Raw genomic sequence first — 18,470 nt, forward strand, 5'->3', positions numbered from 1 at the left:
CTAGGTGGACATTTGAATGAAGTTGTATTTCACACATAATGGCATAAACCAAACTTTAATTTGAAATAAAAGTTTCATCGAAATTCGAATTCTAAGTGTGTTTTATTTCAATTTACTTTTGGAATTTAAAGTTGGAAAACCCTGTAGATAGAGGTAAACATAGTTCGACAATATTGTAGCCCTGGTTATTTTAAGTAACTTTGTGGAACAATATTTACCGCTTTTTCTCTAGGTTGAGTTAGGGTTCCCAAAAAAAAAAAAAAGGTTTTTTTGCTCTAACTTTTATATGTAAAATTCTACATCAAAACTGTCTTCGAATGACTTTTAGAGCTTTCCAATCCACGTATTTCACGGTGCACGACTTGTATGTATCTTAATTCTGCTCAAAGTTACTGATGTTTTTTCCCCGAAAACACGACCTTTTCATTTGCTAGTCGTTCTTTTTGGGGCAAACATAATAGAAAATTATTGATGGCATTTTAAAGAGCACATTTGAATCTACATAAGGTGAAACTTTCAAAAGAGTGTTATTTTTTGTATTTGAGTAAATTAAATTTGAAATTATGAGTTTTTGCATATAAATGAACAAGTTGCAATTTTTAAATGCATATAGTAAGCGTAGACTTTAAAGCAGCATCACTTAAGTTCAGTCTTATAGCCACTCAACATGGAGGTTCAAAGAAGACACATTGTTGATTTTTTTCGGTGGACGAAATATTTTTTTTTCTGTTTTATAGTGATTTTCAACACATTTCGGCTGGTTCGTCACTTCTACTTCCATTTTTGGAAGAATGTCGGGAGTGAGAATTTAACTCGTGATCTCTGCGTGAGAGGTATGGACTACGTCAGATCGCCTCCACTCGGACGAAATATAGAAGACGTTATACAATTATTACGAGAAAAATACCAAGATATATGTGTTTTGAGTGCCAGAAAGTGCCTGAAATTTAAAAAGTGAAAGTTCTCAACCCGGTAGTCAAAATGTGCTCGTACACGCTCCCGATTTGAACGGCAAAATGCCACGTGGCTGGAAGAAGTCTTGGTTTTCTCAAAAAATACCTTTTCTAATACTGCTAGAAGGCAAGAAAGGAAATGTTTCTCTGAGCTGAGCCAAAGGATGAAGCGTAACCGTGTTCGGGAGATTACAGAAAAAATTTCTGCTGAAGAACTGGGCTTCGCAATAGCTTCCAGTATCAGGGTTGGTTAGTCCCGTCATTCGGCTATGATTGTAGGAAATTTGGTGAAAACGCCTAATAAGAAAAATAGACGTTCTAAAAGAAGCTCGCATAGAACAGCTCTTACCCCAGAAGAAGCAATTGGATTTATTTGCCGGAATGATTTCAGCAAATCACAATACTTGAAGGTGCGAATGACAACAAAACGACAGGGGCTCGATGTATACCCTGCATATAATTCGATTGTGAAAGCTAAAAAGCTGTGTTATCCGTCAAGTTGGTATGATTTGAACATAGTTAAACATAATACAATTCTTTTCAATTTCTTCAGGCATATGTATAAAAACGTCACATGCTAGCGTTGCTTTACAGAGTTTGATCGACCATACTATTCAACGTATTCTCGAGTATTTGAGTTACGATACCAAAACAAGCATCGAAAAACTGAGTCTAATTGTTACGTGGGGTTGTGATGGAAGCTCAAATCACAGCAGGTTTGTTTCGGTTATATATGAGGGGCTTAGAATGCAAGGGGTGTAAGTGATTTGATCGATTTCTCTTTATCAACTTTTTCTATCGTGAATAACTCAGCGCACAAAAACGTTCCAATTTGATTTTGGTTCCTATAGCACCACACCCACAATCTAATCGACGTAAATAACATCGACCTAACATGGAACAACATTCCCGTCTTGCCTCCCCTTGTCTATCGTTCGTTGATCGAAAATACGGAATGATTAGCGAAACGAATCAGCATCACTGGTAGTTGCTTTTTCTTCAACGGTAAACTGTCATCTTATACAAAACAAATGGAACATACAACTGGTGAGTATGAAAACTATTTATGTTTTCAGTTAATAATTTATTTATTTTTATTTCAGATAGTCTTTGGCAAATTCATCTATCTATTACATATCGTTGCAAGCTGAAGAGAATCCGCTGCAAGTCAATTCCAGCCTGCGAACACTATTCGAAAAATTGATTCCCCTTCAGCGTCAGCGCCAGAAGAAAATACGAAAGGTGAATTTTGGATTGATATTTTTCGGAGAAGGAGTATGTATATCACATTTTCATAATGCTCAAAAACATCCCCATCGAATTAATTCCAGGCTTGCAAGAAGTTGATTGGAGACCACAGTTTCGGACTCAACATGTTTCTCGGCCGTTAGCGAAGCCCGTAGACCATGACAAACAAGTTGGCAAACACATGAACTCGTGTGTTACAATCGGTTCGAAAACATACCGCCATCTAGCTATTCGGTGAAACCGGCTGAGATTCCTGATTATTATAATTATATCAAATACCCGATGGATTTAAAAACGATGGGGGAAGGACTGAAAAATAGGCGAGCTTGACAGTAAAAAATTGTCAATATTTTTCCATTCATTGCCGCTTGATACTCATTCTAGATATTACGTAGCATGAAGATTGTTCGTGGCAGATATTGCGCGTATTTTCTGAACTGTCGATCACCAGAATCTGAATATTATCGGTAGGCCAATAAATATCACATGTTCCTCTTAGATGTATCATATTACAATTATTTAGGTACGGGAACACGCGTTACTATCACACCAAGATGATAAAGATCTGCCTTTGGGATAAATGATGTTGGCTTACTCCCATCCGTGGCTCCGATGGCTACACCTACCGATTCATGTGCAAGCTGATGCAAAAGACCTGCGAACTTCGTGTTGTTTTGATATTGCCGAGGAACTGCTAAGACATCTAATTGTGTAAAGATTCTTACATACTATGTTTGTGGATCGAACAACAAACTCTACCGGAACGAGTGCCACATGAGAAAAGAGAATTGTGGTTAGCGCATGTTCGTAGTGCCGATGCAGTATTGTCCGGCCACATTCTTCGAGGTATGCTCAAGAATGGTTGAGTGTGCATGTATTTTTATTTCCGTTTTCGTTAATAATAAAATTACAAAAATTATTCATAAATGTGTTTTCCTTTTAATGCTTCATTTCTTCTCAATAACAAACCAAGGCAAACAAGAAGCAGGCAGTGCTGGAAGCAGCGCTGCAAGCAGGTCGACGCCTTGCACATGTTGGCAAAAAAGTGGCGTCAAGTTGTTCGATGAATGCATATAAAAGGTCAATAAATCGATTGCAAGGTGGCAGCATTTGAGGTCGATTGTTGGCATTTCATCGACCCGATCTTGGCAGGCAAAACGGAATGTGGGAACCGATAATTGAGGTTGTGACCTATCGTTCACATTGTCAAATAAGCTGGGAATATGTTTGCAGTTAAGCTATGATCAAAAGAGAAAGTCGATAAAGAGAAATAGATCAAGTCACTTACTCCCCTTGCATTCTAAGCCCCTTATATGTAATTGTATATGTCTCTTAATCAATTCAGTTGTAATTTAGTACAGTCAATATTCTAAAGTACGAGATAGAAAGCTCTGAAGATGAGGAAAAAGACGAGAAGCAGGATTTTCGTCTAAAAGAATACCCTGATGGCGCCAAGGGCCCATTTATCGTATACTTTAGACGAAAATCCAAACCTCTTAACGTCATTCGCATCTCAAAAGAGTTGACACAGAAATTTTCCGAAGTTACCGAGATTACTCGGATGGGGCCAGACAAATTACGAGTTGTCGTCTCCAGCAGGACCCAAGCTAATGCAATAACGCGCTGTGATCTCTTTGCGATTGAGTATCGCGTATACGTACCCTGTTGCAACGTTGAAATAGACGGTGTAATAAACGAAAAGGGTTTGACTCGAAAAGAGATACTCGATGGTGTCGGTCGCTTCAAGAACTCTTCACTTAAAAGTGTGAAGATTCTTGCATGCAATCGACTGAAATCTGTGTCACTTAAAAATGATAAAAGAGTCCTCAATCGGACAAACTCTTTTCGTGTGACATTTGAGGGTTCCGCCCTTCCTAACTACGTTGCAATAGGTGCACTTCGTTTACCTGTTCGGTTGTTTGTACCCCGAGTAATGAAATGCAACAAATGTATGCAACTCGGTCACACGGCCGCCTATTGTTGCAACAAAAAACGTTGCGCAGATTGTGGAGAGAGCCATGATGAGAATCCTTGCCCGAAAGAGCGCAAGTGTCTTCATTGCGGCGGGACTCCTCATGATCTTACGCAATGCCCGGTGTACATACAACGAGGGAAAAAAATAGAGCGTTCCTTAAAAGAACGTTCCAAGCGGACTTATGCAGAAATGCTTAAGAGTCCCGTTCCAACGACTCAGGACAATCCCTACTCCATTCTGCAGAACGACGAGCCTGTTGCTGACGCTCCCAATGCAGGAAGTTCCGGTAGATCGCAGGGTGCCATCAGGAAAAGAAAAATTACTTCTTTTCCATCACTCCCCAGAAAGAAAACCGAAACTTCCCAAGTTGGAATGAAAACTCGAATCGAACGTGCTGAGAATAGACCGAAGCAAGTACCTCCTGGTTTAAGCGGTTCTTCTACGCACCAGGGGTCCTCAGCACTTCCCGGAGCAGCACCCAACACGTCTGCTCCTTTTTCGCGGTCGAGGCAACAGCCACAATCTGGCTTGCTTGCGCTTTCTGACCTGGTGGACAACATTTTAAATGCTTTAAATATAAACGACCCTCTTAAAAGCATAGTATTATGTTTGCTTCCGATTGTGAGAACATTTTTGAAAGAAAAATGTGGTTTTTTGGCAGCGTTCATTTCCCTCGATGCCTGATTCAGTGCAAGAGGTCAAGGATTTGACCACTGTAATACAGTGGAATTGCAGAAGCATTATTCCCAAACTAGATCAGTTTAAATTTTTAGTTCACAGCTCTAACTGTGATGTATTTTCTCTCTGTGAAACATGGCTTTCTTCAGCTGATGAGCTGAATTTCCACGATTTCAACATTATTCGCCTCGATCGAAATGACTCGTTTGGTGGCGTACTATTGGGGATTAAAAAATGTCACTCCTTCTATAGAGTCACTCTCCCATCGATGACAGGCATTGAAGTTGTTGCTTGCCAGACACAAATCAATGGCAAAGACCTCTGCATTGCTTCGATATATATATCCCTCCCAGAACTACGGTAAGCCGCCATCAGTTCTTTGATACTATCGAGGCAATGCCGGAGCCGCGGGTAATCTTAGGTGATTTTAACTCTCATGGAACAGCATGGGGATCACTCTACGATGACAACCGTGCCACTTTGATTTATGATCTGTGCGACAACTTCAAATTGACAGTTTTGAATACTGGGGAAGCAACCAGAATAGCCAACCCTCCTGCACGGGCAAGCATGCTGGACATATCTCTATGCTCTTCTTCGTTATCCCTGGATTGCATGTGGAAGGTAATCCAAGATCCCCACGGTAGTGATCACCTACCAATAATTTTATCGATCGCTAATGAATCAAGCTCTCGTGAGTCAGTCAATATTTCGTATGACCTCACGAAGAATATTGACTGGAGAACATTTGCGGAAATAATATCTGAAGCAATTGTTTCAATGCATGAACTTCCTCCACTCGAAGAGTATAACTTTATATCGAGTTTGATTTACGACCTCCATCACTTTGGTGGGACAAGGAGTGTTCAAAGGTCTACCTTGAAAAATCATCCGCTTTCAAAAATTTCAGGAAAACTGGATTAGTGGAATGGTTTCTTAAGTACCAAGCTCTAGAAGCCAAACTAAAAGGTTTGATTAAAGCAAAAAAGCGTGGATATTGGCGGAAGTTCGTCAATGGTTTGTCAAGGGAGACCGCTATGAGCACTCTTTGGAATACGGCTAGGAAAATGCGTGGCTGGAACCATACAAACGAAAGTGAGGAATACTCTGACCGTTGGATTTTTAACTTTGCAAGGAAGGTTTGCCCCGACACCGTTCCTGCACAAAACGTCGTACGCGACATTCCACTTCAAAACGATTATGAGAATTTTTCGATGGTGGAATTCTCAATTGCCCTTCTCTCATGTAACAATTCAGCTCCGGGGTCGGACAAGATTAAATTCAACTTGTTGAAGAATCTTCCCGAATTGGCAAAACAGCGTTTGCTGAACTTGTTCAACAAGTTTCTGGAGCTGAATATTGTCCCGCATGACTGGAGACAAGTGAGAGTGATAGCCATACGGAAACCCAACAAGCCGGCTTGCGATCACAACTCGTATAGGCCGATTGCAATGTTATCCTGTATTCGTAAATTGTTAGAGAAAATGATTCTACTTCGTTTGGACAAGTGGGTCGAAACGAACAATTTGCTGTCAAATACGCAGTTTGGCTTCCGCCGAGGTAAAGGGACAAATGATTGTCTCGCGCTGCTATCTTCTGAAATCCAAATCGCATTTGCTCGCAAAGAACAAATGGCTTCCGTTTTTCTCGATATCAAAGGGGCATTTGATTCAGTTTCCATGGAAATTCTCTCAGAAAAGCTTCATAATCGTGGACTTTCACCAATTCTTAACAATTTCCTGTACAATTTACTGTCAGAAAAGCACATGATTTTCTCTCATGACAGCTCGAAATCTTCTCGTTACAGTTTTATGGGCCTACCACAAGGCTCCTGCCTAAGCCCCCTCTTGTACAGTTTTTACGTCAATGATATGGATGATTGTCTAACTAGAGACTGCACGTTGAGACAACTTGCAGACGATGGAGTTATTTCCATCACGGGTACTAATCCCGTCGTTCTGCAAAAGTCGTTGCAAGATACCCTGAACAATCTGTTCACGTGGGCCCTCAAGCTGGGTATCGAATTCTCTACGGAGAAAACTGAAATGGTCGTTTTTTCTAGGAAGCACGAACCCGCCCAATTCCAGCTTCACCTATCTGGCAAAACGATCCAACACTCTATGTTTTTCAAAAACCTGGGTGTATATTTTGATTCTAAGTGTACCTGGGGGAGACACATTGCGTATTTGAAACAGAAATGCCAGCAAAGAATCAATTTTCTCCAAACAATTACCGGAACATGGTGGGGTGCCCATCCAGGAGACCTCATTCAGTTGTACAAAACAACGATATTATCAGTGTTAGAATATGGCAGTTTTTGCTTCCGATCAGCTGCCAGGATTCATATTCTCAAGCTGGAGAGAATACAATATCGTTGCTTGCGTATAGCCATGGGGTGTTTGCATTCGACACATACGATGAGTCTCGAAGTTTTGGCAGGAGTACCCCCGCTTACTCTTCGGTTCTCAGAATTATCCTACAGATTTCTCATCCGTTGCAAGATCATGAATCCATTGGTAATTGATAACTTCGAAAATCTACTCCAACTGACTCCTCAGTCAAGTTTTATGTCTTTATACCATGAGTACCTTACCCACGACGTGCACCCTTCACCAGGCATCTCCAACCAAGTTTGCTTCCCATACTTCTGCAATTCCTCTGTCATTTTTGATCTGTCCATGCGACAAAAAATCCATGGAATCCCAGATCACCTACGCTCCGATTCTATTCCGCCGATATTTTCGGCAGAATATGGGAGAGTTAGATCTAATAAAATGTTCTTTACTGACGGTTCATTCATAAACGGGTCCACTGGCTTCGGCATCTTCAATGAAAATTCCAGTGCCTCTTTCAAACTCAAAGATCCTTGTTCCGTGTATGTCGCTGAACTGGGTGCGATATATTACGCATTAGGGATCATTGAAACATTGCCCATCGACCACTATTTCATTTTTTCAGACAGTCTCAGCTCAATAGAGGCAATCCGCTCAATGAAAGTTGATAAACGCTCATCTTATTTCCTAACAAGAATAAGACAACTATTGAGTGTTTTGGTCGAAAAATTATTCAAGATTACCTTAGCATGGGTTCCCTCTCATTGCTCGATTCCGGGGAATGAGAAAGCGGACTCGCTAGCTAAGGTGGGCGCTTTAGAAGGCACACTTTTTGAAAGGCAAATTGCTTATAATGAATTTTTCCACATTCCTCGTCAGTATACGCTCGTAAGTTGGCAGCGCATGTGGAGTGAAGATGAGTTCGGTCGTTGGTTACACACGATTATCCCTAAGGTCTCGACGAGTGCATGGTTCAAGGGATTGAATGTAGGTCGTGATTTCATTCGCGTGATATCTCGGCTTATGTCCAATCACTACAACCTAAACGCGCATCTCTATCGCATTGGGCTCGCAGCAAACAATCTTTATGATTGTGGCGATGGCTACCACGACATCGAGCATGATGTCTGGTCGTGTATCCGGTTCCATGCTGCTCGCTCTCAGCTCTCTAGAGCACTGAGAGCACAAGGCAGACAATCGGATATCCCCGTCCGGGATATCTTAGGTAGCCGGGATCCTGATCTTCTGCTTCATCTATACCTGTTCCTCAGAAACGCCGATGTCAACGTTTAATGATGTTTCCTTCGTTGTGTCCCCGTTTCATATCCCTCCTATCCGATCGATAAACTTTTACTTAGTCGCGGCAATACATACACACACTCTTTACAGATGCACGGGCCGAAGGTTGTGCAGTCCACTGATTATTCAACAAGAGTCAAAGGTTGTACCGCTCATGACAACTCTACACGAGCTGATGATTGCGCCGGCTAGTGACCATTCTATCCTGGATTCCTCGAGTCGAGAAAGACGCACCACGCTAGATATGGGGTACAGACAAGGGGGGCGTTGCTGATTAATGTTCAGCTGCATCCCAATAGGAAGTATCCCGTGTCGGGCACACGTACAGAGCATCGAAGACTGCGACATACCAATTATGAGAACACTTGTAATACTAACCTCGAGTCAACCGCGAGTAATCGGTTACATATTAATAACATAGTCTAAGCAAACATTGTCAAAATATTGAACTCCCGGCCCCGTTAGGCTGACGCCATATGAGCCTTAATAAAATATATATTTTGGATAAAAAAAAAAAATATTCTAAAGTAGATCTTTTTTATGGAATAGCTTTTTATTAGACCCGTGTATTGTTTTGGCCCTTAGAGTACCATTTCCTTAATTAGAGTGAATAAAATCGCCATTTTTTATTTTCAAAAAAGCAGGAAGTGGGTTATATCTGTGGTATAACCGCAAGGTTGACGTAGGACTATCGTTGATTCAGTGATCATTTGTTTGAAGAATTCATTCTGAATGAATGAATAAATGAATATTTGGGGGACTTCGAAAACGAGAGCATAACGTTGGAAGCACAAGGTTTTATGCATCCGATATTGGATACAAAAAAATTCTATTGATGGAAAAAATAATCTCCAGAAGCTTTCCTATTAATTGCACTTGATTGAAAAATCACAAAACGAAATGTATTTGATCATAGTATTATATGAACAGAAAACATTAAAATAAACTCTTTCTCTTGAATGTAATTTTAAATTCCAAGGGGAACTGGCAGATTACTTTTCAGCAATGATAACATCTTCCAGATTCTTCAACATAACGAAAAGAGTTGCGCTGGATAACAACCAAACGAAAAGAGTTGCGCGCGTGTATGTGTGTGTGTGGCGGCTGCTCCGATGCCTCAAGCGGAATCGTTTTTCGATACTGATATTCTCTTGGTCGCCTTTTCAGTGGCATCACTCTCCGCCTGATGGATTCCCTTCTGGCCTACGGTGCACAAACAGGCTCTTGGCGACACCGTTCATCAGCGCTTTCATGATGAACGAAGTTAGCTTCACCACTCCAATCGCTGTTCAATTATAACTGAGTGGATTTCCGAGCGGCGCTCGCTTATATTGGTGATTTCAATAGCCTGTTTTGAAAGCAATTTTAAGGTTATTGAAACCAGTTTTTGGATCAAAAAGTAACAAGTATATAACGCGTAGACATTTTATCTTTCGAATGAAGTGTTTATCATACCATTTCTTTCAGTTGTTGAGGAGCTTTTAACGCTCAAAATCTCGGTCTCCGACGTAACGCTTTCGTTTTCGAAATTTTGATTTTACACCCCGGTATAGAAATGAAAGACGTAGTCCTACTTCAAAACAAACTTTTGAGCAGTATGACTGATTGAAAATTTTTCTTCGTCGAATTGAAGGTAACTGATAGGGCTGTAACAAGTAACAAATCCTACCTAAAATTCAAACTATGCGAAAATTATGAACAAAATATGTTTTTGCTATTTTATTGAGTTTAGTTTAGTTTCGTTTTTTATTGCTAATCAAATTTAATATAGAATATCCAAACACTTTTTTTTTATTCTTCATTTTCAATGCATATAATTTTAAAAATAAAAAAAAACTCATATAATAACACTTTTGCTGTTAGGTATCATCAAGTTTTCCTGGATGAAGATGATGATGGTTACCTTCGGGAGTATCAAAACTCGCATATATTTGCTGTATCAATAGTCCTTTTGCGATTGACAAAAGCATCAAATGGTGTCGAAACAATCGTTTGGAACAATGATTACCCCTCGTCGGTTTCGCTGTGCCGACCGAAAACGTTAATTTTCGCTAAGGAGACTGATGAACTCACAAATGAAGTAGTTTCAAAAATTAATGCGGAAATTGAAGAACTGCTTCCAACTGAAATTTGCAAAGTGTCTATCACAACGAAAATGTGCTTCACAATGGTTGACAACAAAGTTGTCAATGCCTTGACAAAGACACATTCGGCAAAATGTTATTTTTGCAGGAGATCCGGTAAAAAACTCAACTTGCCGCTAACTGTAGCAGATACAGGCGATCCAGAAAAATACCAGTATGGAATTTCGCGCAATTATTCGAACTATGGAAATGTTTATTAAGATTTCTTCCCGTTTGACCATGGAGGAATCAGCTTGGAAAGTGTCCAAAACAAATCAAATTATCAAAGAACAGGAAGAAACCGTTTGTAAAGAATTGAAGGTGCAGTTGAGATTATATATAAATGAACCACGCCCAGGAGGAGGAAACTCGAATTACGGCAGCGTTGCTCGTCCATTTTTCGAGAATAGAGAAGCGGTTGCGGAAATTACGGGGTTGGATAAGAAGTTATTGGAGAAATTTTATGTAATTTTGACAAATCGCAAATCGATGTGCATGCTTATCATGTGTATGTAGAGGAAACTCGTATACTCTAGAATAATTTATACGGATGGTACGCCCTTTCTCCGACAGTACACAGACTACTCGTGCACGGTGCAGCATTAATCAAACATGCGCTACTTCCAATCGGTATGTTTTCCGAAGAAGCTGCTGAATCCCGTAATAAAAGCATCCGCCAGTTTAGAGAGCGACACGCCAGGAAATTCAACAGAGAAGTAAACTTGGAGGACGCCTTCAAGAGGCTCCTCTTGACGTCGGATCCAGTATTATCTCTTAGTAATAGGCAAACCCCAGAGTATTCCGATCTTCTGATTCCGGAAAATGCTAAACGTTTGATTTTGTAGTTTTTTATTTGTATGATTTTTAATTATTACTATGAATTTAATTTCCATTATAACAACTAAAATAGGCTAATATGTATATACGGAAGATTATAAAAAAAATTTGAATAAAACAATAGGAACAACAAAAGTTTGGTAAAATAATGTCATCAATCAACTCATCGCCAGTAAAATATGTCAATACAATACATCTGTCAAAAAAATAACACGTCGAGCCCCGAGTTGTTCTTTATACGGTTTCCATTCAGGAAGCATTTAATAACTTGTCGGTCCCCGCTTTTCTTTTTATACAATAAATATATTTATAAATATATAATTAAATTCATAGTAATAATTAAAAATCATACAAATAAAAAACTACAAAATCAAATGTTTAGAATTTTCCGGAATCAGAAGATCGGAATACTCTGGGGTTTGCCTATTACTAAGAGATAATACTGGATCCGACGTCAAGAGGAGCCTCTTTGCAAACGGTTTCTTCCTGTTCTTTGACAATTTGATTTGTTTTGGACACTTTCCACGCTGATTCCTCCATGGTCAAACGGGAAGAAATCTTAATAAACATTTCCATAGTTCGAATAATTGCGCGAAATTCCATACTGGTATTTTTCTGGATCGCCTGTATCTGCTACAGTTAGCGGCAAGTTGAGTTTTTTACCGGATCTCCTGCAAAAATAACATTTTGCCGAATGTGTCTTTGTCAAGGCATTGACAACTTTGTTGTCAACCATTGTGAAGCACATTTTCGTTGTGATAGACACTTTGCAAATTTCAGTTGGAAGCAGTTCTTCAATTTCCGCATTAATTTTTGAAACTACTTCATTTGTGAGTTCATCAGTCTCCTTAGCGAAAATTAACGTTTTCGGTCGGCACAGCGAAACCGACGAGGGGTAATCATTGTTCCAAACGATTGTTTCGACACCATTTGATGCTTTTGTCAATCGCAAAAGGACTATTGATACAGCAAATATATGCGAGTTTTGATACTCCCGAAGGTAACCATCATCATCTTCATCCAGGAAAACTTGATGATACCTAACAGCAAAAGTGTTATTATATGAGTTTTTTTATTTTTAAAATTATATGCATTGAAAATGAAGAATAAAAAAAAATTGTTTGGATATTCTATATTAAATTTGATTAGCAATAAAAAACGAAACTAAACTAAACTCAATAAAATAGCAAAAACATATTTTGTTCATAATTTTCGCATAGTTTGAATTATTTTAGGTAGGATTTGTTACTTGTTGTTACAGCCCTATCAATTACCTTCAATTCGACGAAGAAAAATTTTCAATCAGTCATACTGCTCAAAAGTTTGTTTTTTGAAAATAAAAAATGGCGATTTTATTCACTCCAATTAAGGAAAAGGTACTCTAAGGGCCAAAACAATACACGGGTCTAATAAAGAGCTATTCCATAAAAAAGATCTACTTTAGAATATTGACTGTACTAAATTACAACTGAATTGATTAAGAGACATATACAATTACATATAAGGGGCTTAGAATGCAAGGGGTGTAAGTGACTTGATCTATTTCTCTTTATCGACTTTCTCTTTTGATCACAGCTTAACTGCAAACATATTCCCAGCTTATTTGACAATGTGAACGATAGGTCACAACCTCAATTATCGGTTCCTATAGCAAAATCAAATTGGAACGTTTTTGTGCGCTGAGTTATTCACGATAGAAAAAGTTGATGAAGAGAAATCGATCAAATCACTTACACCCTTTGCATTCTAAGCCCCTCATATATAACCGAAACAAACCTGTTGTGATTTGAGCTTCCATCACAACCCCACGTAACAATTAGACTCAGTTTTTCGATGCTTGTTTTGGTATCGTAACTCAAATACTCGAGAATACGTTGAATAGTATGGTCGATCAAACTCTGTAAAGCAACGCTAGTATGTGACGTTTTTATACATATGCCTGAAGAAATTGAAAAGAATTGTATTATGTTTAACTATGTTCAAATCATACCAACTTGACGGATAACACAGCTTTTTAGCTTTCACAATCGAATTATATGCAGGGTATACATCGAGCCCCTGTCGTTTTGTTGTCATTCGCACCTTCAAGTATTGTGATTTGCTGAAATCATTCCGGCAAATAAATCCAATTGCTTCTTCTGGGGTAAGAGCTGTTCTATGCGAGCTTCTTTTAGAACGTCTATTTTTCTGATTAGGCGTTCTCACCAAATTTCCTACAATCATAGCCGAATGACGGGACTAACCAACCCTGATACTGGAAGCTATTGCGAAGCCCAGTTCTTCAGCAGAAATTTTTTTCTGTAATCTCCCGAACACGGTTACGCTTCATCCTTTGGCTCAGCTCAGAGAAACATTTCCTTTCTTGCCTTCTAGCAGTATTAGAAAAGGTATTTTTTGAGAAAACCAAGACTTCTTCCAGCCACGTGGCATTTTGCCGTTCAAATCGGGAGCGTGTACGAGCACATTTTGACTACCGGGTTGAGAACTTTCACTTTTTAAATTTCAGGCACTTTCTGGCACTCAAAACACATATATCTTGGTATTTTTCTCGTAATAATTGTATAACGTCTTCTATATTTCGTCCGAGTGGAGGCGATCTGGCGTAGTCCATACCTCTCACGCAGAGATCACGAGTTAAATTCTCACTCCCGACATTCTTCCAAAAATGGAAGTAGAAGTGACGAACCAGCCGAAATGTGTTGAAAATCACTATAAAACAGAAAAAAAAATATTTCGTCCACCGAAAAAAATCAACAATGTGTCTTCTTTGAACCTCCATGTTGAGTGGCTATAAGACTGAACTTAAGTGATGCTGCTTTAAAGTCTACGCTTACTATATGCATTTAAAAATTGCAACTTGTTCATTTATATGCAAAAACTCATAATTTCAAATTTAATTTACTCAAATACAAAAAATAACACTCTTTTGAAAGTTTCACCTTATGTAGATTCAAATGTGCTCTTTAAAATGCCATCAATAATTTTCTATTATGTTTGCCCCAAAAAGAACGACTAGCAAATGAAAAGGTCGTGTTTTCGGGGAAAAAACATCAGTAACTTTGAGCAGAATTAAGATACATACAAGTCATGCACCGTGAAATACGTGGATTGGAAAGCTCTAAAAGTCATTCGAAGACAGTTTTGATGTAGAATTTTACATATAAAAGTTAGAGCAAAAAAACCTTTTTTTTTTCATGGTAACCCTAACTCAACCTAGAGAAAAAGCGCTATATCGGTTATTTGAAGAGATAGAAAGAAATATTGTTCCACAAAGTTACTTGAAATAACACCAGGGCTACATTATTGTCGAACTATGTTTACCTCTATCTATAAAGATAAAAAAGTTAGATTTTTTATTTCATCGTAAATTTTGGTCACCCTATTTTTGATAACATAAAAATGAGTGCTCTATTATATGTGACAACTTTGTCGAAGACAGTTTTTGTCTAGAGAATCACTGTCGAGCTCTAGATGCTAATTTCCACTTAAATGCACCTCCTGTCCATAGTGCACTGTAAAACAGTGATATCTCCGACCTCTCTATTTAAATAAGACATCAAGAGAGATAATCATTGCAAGGAGGGGCCATGTTTGCATCAATTGTTGCAAAATTGTCTTTAATACTGGAAGCATTGAAATGACAATGGTTCTGATGGAGTCGGAAACATTAAAACACTTGAAGATTTGATCCAAAAGGTCAGACAACTTTATAAATCCCGAATGGGAAGTTGAGCTGGACGGAAAAATAGGGACAGTTGGGGTTTTTGATGTCCCCTCGATGTCTCCTCGTCAACTGGGAACATGGAAAAGATATTGTTTGAGGAGATTCAATATTGTTGTTGTTGGGCCTGTGGAGAAGCGCCCTTTAAAATTTCCGCAAAAGTGCGTTTCGAGCGTTCCTTTGAAGAGCACTTTTGTTTCTCCCAACGACTCTTGTAAGTTTCACAAGCTGAGAGCTCATGTGGGGTTCCCCCGCAATATGGACACTTATGCTCAGTCGCACTGCAGGATTTGCCCACATGTTGCTCTCCGCAAGTGGCACAGCGCTCCTTGTTGGCGCAGTAATCTGCTGTATGACCAACTGACTTGCATTTTTGGCAAGTCATGGGCTTTGGCACGAAGAGACGCAGCGGAAGCTTCAATTTGTCCACCATAACGTAGTCAGGGAGGGCGGAACCAGCAAAAGTTACTCGAAACGAGTCGGACGGCGTGAATTTTGTTTTTCCCTCTTCCTGGGACACTTTTCCTAATTGATGGCAGTCCAAAATTTTAACTTTGGTCAAAGAGAGCTTTTTAAATCTGCCATCTCCCTCTTGTATTAATGCGCTCGTCAGACCCGTTTCTGTAATCACCCCCGAAATTTCTACGTTAAAATATCGATTAATGTAGCAAATAATATTGAAAATCTGTATGATTTTTTGTCCGTTAAAATTTCGTTTGTGGGGGAGCTGGACATACAAAGGATGGCCAAGCAAAAATGTGAAGAAACATGGTATTTACATAATTTTGAGATGCTGAATACGAATTTGGCATCCATTTTTTATTTGGGGCTGCCATGAAGCACGTTATCCAATTTTTTTGGGGGTTTTATGACACACTCTCCACGCATCAATTTTTACATACTTTTCTATATAATTTTATAATCTTTGAGCACAAGCAAACTCATTGGGCGTTGAAAAAGATCACGTAGTTTTTGGACGACCCCTCAAATCAAACAAATTCTGCTATAAATGTAAAAGATTTTTTTAAATAATAAATTAATACAATACAGTTAATAAAAAAAATCAAAACAATAACCTTCTTCTTTTTCTTCTTCTTCATCACTGCCAGTAGATTCATAATCATTTTTTCCTGATTCAACAATTGTGTCCTTCAATAGAAATGTTACTTCATCTAGAAGCTTTTCACAATTACTTTTCTTCTTTTCAAAATATGTGTTTACTATGTTTTACTGTGGAGGTGAGAAGGTGATTGACTATGCCATGATTAGTATTTTCTCGACTATTTTTATGAGTGAAATTTTAAGTTCATTATACTTATCAGCAGGAAATATCTAGTTCGCTGCTATTTTCATTCCGTCTTGTGATTTTCAATACTTCATTGTTTCATATATTTTTTGTCTTTCTAATCCAGATCCTTTGGTTAAAAGAGGATATTAATATACATGTATCAAAACATGAATAATCAGCTTTCTTGAATTGTGTGGTACCACTGAAGTTGAAGGCTCCATAATAAAACTCAACGAAATTATGAATTTGATATTCTAAATATAGCTGATCTATATTTAGCTATCTATTTTGAACGAATCGTAGAAACATTGACACTGGAATCATGCAACGTTGCAAATGAAACTAAAGAGATGCGGTATGGCTACGAATATTCTCTGTTTTTTCTTATACAACGAACTGAGTGTTTTACTTCTGTTTCCCATGAATACGAATTAAAATCAACCTGTAAACGGGCTGTTGTTCAATCAATTTGTGTGATAGCAAATCTTGTTCAACAATTGAAAAGGACTGAACATTTTCAATAGATATTGTTTTCAATATGCTCTGAGTGATAAATTGGTTTGATATAATTTCGAAATCATAAATATTTTTTACACTATCACGCCAGGAACTGGGTATAGACCATAAAACCGTTTGAAACCATTTGCAAAAGATTGGATTCCATAAATCAACGCCTGCGATGCACTGCTGAAACGGAACGAACTCGACCCATTTTTGAAGAAGATGGTGACTGGTGCTGAAAAGTGCATCACGTACGACAACCTGAAGCAAAAAAAGTCGTGGTCGTAGCGCGGTGAGCCGGCCCAAACCATCGCCAAGCCCGGATTGACGGCCAGGAAGGTTTTGCTGTGTGTTTGGTAGGATTGGAAGAGAATCATCCACTATGAGCTGCTCAACTATGGCCAGACCCTCAACTCGGTTCTCTACTGTGAGCAGCTTGACCGTTTGAAGCAGGCGAATGATCAGAAGCGGCCAGAAATGATCAATAGTGTTGTGTTGTTTCATATTGCATATTGTTTTCCACCAGGACAACGCTCGGCCTCACACATCTTTGATGACCCGCCAGAAGCTACGGGAGCTCGGATGGGATGCCCTATTCACCCACCGTATAGTTCGGACCTGGCTCCAAGTGATTATCATCTCTTCCGGTCCATGCAAAACGCTCTTGGTGGTTTGCGAAAACTGGCTGTTTTTTTGCAAATAAGGAGGGGGGGATAATGAGGTGGATAATGAGGTTGCCTTCTAAATGGCAACAAGTTTACGAACAAAACGGCGCATATTTGACTTAAATTGGATAATTCTAAGTATGTTAAATAAAGCGTCAAATTTCGATCAGGAATATGACATTTCTTTTTCCCCGACCCAATATATTATACAAATGATATACATGTATTGGAGAGTAGAACATTTTCTGTTATTTTTCAGCTCATTTAATGTCATGTATCGGGATGCCATAACATGTGCTAAAAATTAACTTTGGGTGTGGATAGCGTGGTCGTGTGAAATAGCTTTGCATTCCAGCCGGCTTTGGTTCGATCCGCATTGACGTCGTATGGACTTTTTTTTCGGCACAATCCCAAATGAAATGAGAAAAGAAAACAGAAAGAGATGTCTGCTCGCATACATACAAACCATTTTTAAGCTTTTAAAACAGCTCATTATTTGCGCATTTGACCCTCCAGCACACGAAATGGCATCATTTCTGCCAAAGATGAAATGTTTTCTGCCAACGCTAGTTTGGGTGTACATTCGGCTACTTTGTATACTTTGTATAACTATAATAGAGTATTTCTTCGCAAATTTCTGTAAGTTGGTGACATATTTCCTCCATATTCGGTACGCATTCGCGATACATTTGGAACAGACCTCGTAGACCGTTCAATAATCGATAAAATTCGGCTTCGCAAAAATACCTTCGATATAACTACACAAAAATGGATCTATGGAAGAAAAACACTCAGTATTTTTTTTTGTATTTCTTTACATTGGAAACAATAGCACTCACAAGACAAATA

The 18,470-nt window shown here is 38.9% G+C and overlaps 1 long non-coding RNA gene across 2 annotated transcripts; it reads left to right on the plus strand.

Moving 5' to 3' along the window:
• Positions 1-1,535: 1,535 nt before the first annotated feature.
• LOC129770445 (uncharacterized) lies at positions 1,536-3,067 on the plus strand. 2 transcript variants are annotated; one of them, XR_008742117.1, is made up of 5 exons: positions 1,536-1,669; positions 1,767-2,000; positions 2,057-2,228; positions 2,285-2,668; positions 2,725-3,067. It is a non-coding gene; the product is annotated as an uncharacterized LOC129770445 (long non-coding RNA). The 2 variants fall into 2 exon arrangements; XR_008742116.1 differs by having other exon boundaries at positions 2,057-2,195.
• The last annotated feature ends 15,403 nt before the right edge of the window (positions 3,068-18,470 follow it).

The sequence above is a fragment of the Toxorhynchites rutilus genome, chromosome 2 (assembly GCF_029784135.1).
Source record: "Toxorhynchites rutilus septentrionalis strain SRP chromosome 2, ASM2978413v1, whole genome shotgun sequence".
NCBI lineage: Eukaryota > Metazoa > Arthropoda > Insecta > Diptera > Culicidae > Toxorhynchites > Toxorhynchites rutilus.